Source organism: Cryptomeria japonica, unplaced genomic scaffold (assembly GCF_030272615.1).
Source record: "Cryptomeria japonica unplaced genomic scaffold, Sugi_1.0 HiC_scaffold_50, whole genome shotgun sequence".
NCBI classification, from domain to species: domain Eukaryota; kingdom Viridiplantae; phylum Streptophyta; class Pinopsida; order Cupressales; family Cupressaceae; genus Cryptomeria; species Cryptomeria japonica.
The window spans coordinates 590,001-596,290 of NW_026728872.1; positions in this window are offsets into that span (position 1 = coordinate 590,001).

The following is a 6,290-nucleotide window of genomic DNA, read 5'->3' on the forward strand; positions in this document are numbered from 1 at the left end:
ACCTACGTGCAAAGCGGTCGCACACCGGGTAAGGGAGTGAGAGCCCCAAACATAGCTGGGCGAGGCGCTCACTCCGCTCTTTAATATCTCGTTAATACCGCCAAGGAAATGGCACAAGCACACACACACAAGCATCCTCGGAAGAGGACAGTTCGAGTGACAGGTCAAATCCAAGAGTTCCGAAGACTACCTCCAGGAACAATCGGGAACAAGACCGATTACAAGTCGTCGAGTCTGTTACTGGGCGAACACGAGATGCGCACAGGAAATCGATCAGCCCTCACAATGGCCCAAGGCCAGAGATCGGACTGCTACGATTTACCCCAACAATCATCGTGCCACTCTTCGCAGAGAGGTGATAGACGCCAACGAGCCCGCGCATAGCAATCGAGGTGTAAAAAGGGCGTTGAAGGCAGGAAGCCTGGACGAAAGAGGCTACGAGGTCACCTCGAAGCGGTCTAAGAATCGGGCGCACTTGGGGCGACTACCAGTGCCAACCCCTTATCCCGCGGTGCGTCCGACACACAGAAATTTCCAAGGCGGCCAAGGAGCCTCCCCGCATAGCAATCGGGGTGTGAGGTTACGGATGCAGCATTGATAGCAATCGAGGTGTGAGGCGAAGGATGCAGAAGTGAGAGCCGAGGGATGTAGCAGAGATAGCAATCGGGGTGTGTGATGCAGAAGAGATAGCAATCGAGGTGTGCGGTGGGAAGGGCCCAGCAGCCAGAATGCATGAAGCGACGGATGAAGCAGTGATGACAACCGGGCTGTGAGGAGAGGAGGGATGCAGCCAAGAAAGCAATCAGGGCTCGAGGCAAGGGATGCATCAAGGATAGCAATCATGTTGTGAGGCGAGATTCCAAAGGCTAAACGTGAGAGGCTGCAGGGTCGACTCAGAGAGGTCTATGCATGTGAGAGGCTGAAAGCAAGGTCGACTCGGAGCGGTCTATGCATCGGGCGCGCTTGGGGCGACTACCAGTGCCAACCCCTTATCCCGCGACGCGTCCGACAAAGAGAACGTTCCAAGGCGGCAGAGGAGGTTACCAGCCGAAGGATGCAGTAGCAATAACAGGTATAGTTCCGCGGCGGCCGAGAAGACTCACCGCATAGGAATCGGGATGCGAGGCGAGGGATGCGGCGGGAAGGCCCCGACGGCTAAACGGAAGAGGCTGCAGGGCCGCCTCGGAATGGTCCAAGCATCGGATGCGATTGGGACGACTACCAGTGCCAACCCCTTATCCCGCGATGCGTCCGATACACAGATAGTTCCAAGGCGGCCGAGGAGCCTCACCGCATATCAATCGGGGTGCGAGGCGAGGGATGGGGCGGGAAGGCCCCAACGGCTAGACGGAAGAGGCTTCAGGGCCACCTCGGAATGGTCCAAGCATCGGACGCGCTTGGGGCGACTGCCAGTGCCAACCCCTTATCCCGCGATGCGTCCGATACACAGATGGTTCCAAGGCGGCCGAGGAGCCTCACCGCATAGCAATCGGGGGTGCGAGGCGAGGGATGGGGCGGGAAGGCCCCAACGGCTAGACGGAAGAGGCTTCAGGGCCGCCTAGGAATGGTCCAAGCATCGGACACGCTTGGGGCGACTACCAGTGACAGCCCCCTATCCCGCGATGCGTCCGATACGAAGATGGTTCCAAGGCGGCCGAGGAGCCTCACCGCATAGCAATCGGGGTGCGAGGTGGGGGATGCGGCGAGATGGCCCCAACGGCTAGACGGAAGAGGCCACAGGGCCGCGTCGGAATAGTCCAAGCATCGGACGCGCTTGGGGCGACTACCAGTGACAACCCCTTATCCCGCGATGCGTCCGATACGAAGATAGTTCCAAGGCGGCCGAGGAGCCTCACCGCATAGCAATCGGGGTGCGAGGTGGGGGATGCGGCGAGATGGCCCCAACGGCTAGACGGAAGAGGCTGCAGGGCCGCCTCGGAATAGTCCAAGCATCGGACGCGCTTGGGGCCACTACCAGTGACAACCCCTTATCCCGCAATGCGTCCGATACGAAGATAGTTCCAAGGCGGCCGAAGAGCCTCACCGCATAGCAATCGGGGTGCGAGGTGGGGGATGCGGCGAGATGGCCCCAACGGCTAGACGGAAGAGGCCACAGGGCCGCCTCGGAATAGTCCAAGCATCGGACGCGCTTGGGGCGACTACCAGTGACAACCCCTTATCCCGCGATGCGTCCGATACGAAGATAGTTCCCAGGCGGCCGAGGAGCCTCACCGCATAGCAATCGGGGTGCGAGGCGAGGGATGCGGCGAGATGGCCCCAAAGGCTAGACGGAAGAGGCTGCAGGGCTGCCTCGGAATAGTCCAAGCATCGGACGCGCTTGGGGCGACTACCACTGCCAACCCCTTATCCCGCGATGCGTCCGATACACAGATAGTTCCGAGGCGGCCGAGGAGGTGGGGGATGCAGCGAGATGGCCCCAACGGCTAGACGGAAGAGGCTGCAGGGCCGCCTCGGAATAGTCCAAGCATCGGACGCGCTTGGGGCGACTACCAGTGACAACCCCTTATCCCGCGATGCGTCCGATACACAGATAGTTCCGAGGCGGCCAAGGAGCCTCACCGCATAGCAATCGTGGTGCGAGGTGGGGGATGCGGCGAGATGGCCCCAACGGCTAGACGGAAGAGGCTGCAGGGCCGCCTCGGAATGGTCCAAGCATCGGATGCGCTTGGGGCGACTACCACTGCCAACCCCTTATCCCGCGATGCGTCCGATACACAGATAGTTCCAAGGCGGCCGAGGAGCCTCACAGCATAGCAATCGGGGTGCGAGGCGAGGGATGCGGCGAGAAAGCCCCAACGGCTAGAGGGAAGAGGCTTCAGGTCCGCCTCGGAATGGTCCAAGCATCGGACGCGCTTGGGGCGACTACCAGTGACAACCCCTTATCCCGCGACGCGTCCGATACACAGATAGTTCCAAGGCGGCCGAGGAGCCTCACCGCATAGCAATCGGGGTGCGAGGCGAGGGATGCGGCGAGAAGGACCCAACGGCTACACGGAAGAGGCTTCGGGGCCGCCTCGGAATGGTCCAAGCATCGGACGCGCTTGGGGCGACTACCAGTGACAACCCCTTATCCCGCGACGCGTCCGATACACAGATAGTTCCAAGGCGGCCGAGGAGCCTCACCGCATAGCAATCGGGGTGCGAGGCGAGGGATGCGGCGAGAAGGACCCAACGGCTACACGGAAGAGGCTTCGGGGCCGCCTCGGAATGGTCCAAGCATCGGACGCGCTTGGAGCGACTACCAGTGACAACCCCTTATCCCGCGACGCGTCCGATACACAGATAGTTCCAAGGCGGCCGAGGAGCCTCACCGCATAGCAATCGGGGTGCGAGGCGAGGGATGCGGCGAGAAGGACCCAACGGCTAGACGGAAGAGGCTTCGGGTCCGCCTCGGAATGGTCCAAGCATCGGACGCGCTTGGGGCGACTACCAGTGACAACCCCTTATCCCGCGACGCGTCCGATACACAGATAGTTCCAAGGCGGCCGAGGAGCCTCACCGCATAGCAATCGGGGTGCGAGGCGAGGGATGCGGCGAGAAGGACCCAACGGCTAGACGGAAGAGGCTTCGGGTCCGCCTCGGAATGGTCCAAGCATCGGACGCGCTTGGGGCGACTACCAGTGACAACCCCTTATCCCGCGACGCGTCCGATACACAGATAGTTCCAAGGCGGCCGAGGAGCCTCACCGCATAGCAATCGGGGTGCGAGGCGAGGGATGCGGCGAGAAGGACCCAACGGCTAGACGGAAGAGGCTTCGGGTCCGCCTCGGAATGGTCCAAGCATCGGACGCGCTTGGGGCGACTACCAGTGACAACCCCTTATCCCGCGACGCGTCCGATACACAGATAGTTCCGAGGCGGCCGAGGAGCCTCACCGCATAGCAATCGGGGTGCGAGGCGAAGGATGCGGCGAGAAGGACCCAACGGCTAGACGGAAGAGGCTTCGGGTCCGCCTCGGAATGGTCTAAGCATCGGACGCGCTTGGGGCGACTACCAGTGACAACCCCTTATCCCGCGACGCGTCCGATACACAGATAGTTCCAAGGCGGCCGAGGAGCCTCACCGCATAGCAATCGGGGTGCGAGGCGAGGGATGCGGCGAGAAGGACCCAACGGCTAGACGGAAGAGGCTTCAGGGCCGCCTCGGAATGGTCCAAGCATCGGACGCGCTTGGGGCGACTACCAATGACAACCCCTTATCCCGCGACGCGTCCGATACACAGATAGTTCCGAGGCGGCCGAGGAGCCTCACCGCATAGCAATCGGGGTGCGAGGCGAGGGATGCGGCGAGAAGGACCCAACGGCTAGACGGAAGAGGCTTCAGGGCCGCCTCGGAATGGTCCAAGCATCGGACGCGCTTGGGGCGACTACCAGTGACAACCCCTTATCCCGCGACGCGTCCGATACACAGATAGTTCCGAGGCGGCCGAGGAGCCTCACCGCATAGCAATCGGGGTGCGAGGCGAGGGATGCGGCGAGAAGGACCCAACGGCTAGACGGAAGAGGCTTCAGGGCCGCCTCGGAATGGTCCAAGCATCGGACGCGCTTGGGGCGACTACCGTTGCCAACCCCTTATCCCGCGATGCGTCTGATACACAGATAGTTCCGAGGCGGCCGAGGAGCCTCACCGCATAGCAATCGGGTTGCGAGGCAGATTATTGGGAAGGGAACCCCCTGGGATGCGGCTCAAGCAGTGCCCAAAGGGACTGGAATGCGGAATCACATCGAGAGACCCAAATGCTATACGAGGGCTCAAATCGAATTATCGATTTGGCCACGACATGGACGCATCGGAACGACTACCTTTGCCGAACCACTCGCAATTGCATCCATACCGAAACCAATAGACATTTCCGTTAGAGCCCTCGCATAGCATTCGGGAATCTCGCATGCCCCTCTAAATCGACCAATGCTGGCGCTCAATGAAAATCCGAGCGCTACCACCGTTCGAGCGCCAGCATTGGTCGAGTTAGAGGGGCACGGGGGAGAATGCTCCAGTCAACACCTCCCCTGTAACGGGTCTGCATTGGGCAGAATACTTGCACAGTTTTTGGATCGGGTCCAGCCTTAGTGGGGTTCCATTTTGCATCGGAACTCTTTCTTTTGCATAGCCGACATGGAATTGGTGTTTCACACAGCCGACTTAATTCATTTCATCGGCGGGGCCGATATGTTTTATTTCTTTGGCGGGGGCCGACATGGGACTTGGCCGATGTTCTTCTTAGCGCGGACTTAACTCATATGAGTCCGGACCTATATGGGCGCTAATTTTCCATTGGCGGGATTCCTTTTGGGCCGGCCCTATCCGCCCAACGGCTCTTTTATTTGGGTCCGACCCTCCAGTATATAAGATGAGCGGGATGCTCATTCTTGGCAAGGGAAAAAAGCAGAGGCAGATTCAGAATCAGGATCATCAGCGATCAAGCATTCGGCAGCGAGCAGACGAGCAGACAGATGCGAGTCTTCGGCGTCGCAAGTCTGAGTGCGAGTATTGCAGCGAGGGACTTTATTGCTCAGGCGAGCATTGGGGTCTTGTGACTTGGCGATCTGGCACCTCGAGGAGCTAACTGGTTCTCCTCTCGAGCGAGCCGATCCCAGTCTGAGTCGAAGGGACTCTTTGTAACTTGTCCGAGTCAGATTGGCTGGCTGGGCAATCCATTTGGGGGCGACCGGTATTTCTCAATACCGAGTTCTATCCAGCATTGTAATCTTTGAGGATAATAATAAAGGATATGGGCACCTCGCCCCACCTTTGAATGTTGTGTTGTCTATTTTATTCCGCATTGCATCGTATCCTTTTATGCATTCTGGGAGCAAGTCGATCTGCATTTTCATTGTGCATTCCGCTTTAGCGCAATATTGGAAGGGACGAGGCGTAGGCCGAAGGTCTCTGACCTTTAACGGATCCGAGTCGGGTCGGGACTTGTCGGTGCCGCACAGGCTTAACTCCCAAAGCCCGTGACAGTTGGTATCAGAGCTTCGGATCAGATCCGGGGCTGTGCAGATCGAAAGATGGCAGATACAGATAGTCAGCATGAAGTGGAGGTCGTGCAACCTGAGAGTAAGGCTGCGAAGGTGTCTTCGAAGGGGAAAGATCCGAAGCACCGCGATTGGCTCCAAGACCATGAAAATCGACTCGAGGACTTGGAACAGTCCGACCTCGAGGAGCGCATGACGGCAGAGTGGTCGAAGCTGGCGGAACAGATAGAGTCTTTGAGGGAAGAGATCCGCTTCCTCAAAGAGGGGCAACAGATCTTCCATTCGTTGTTG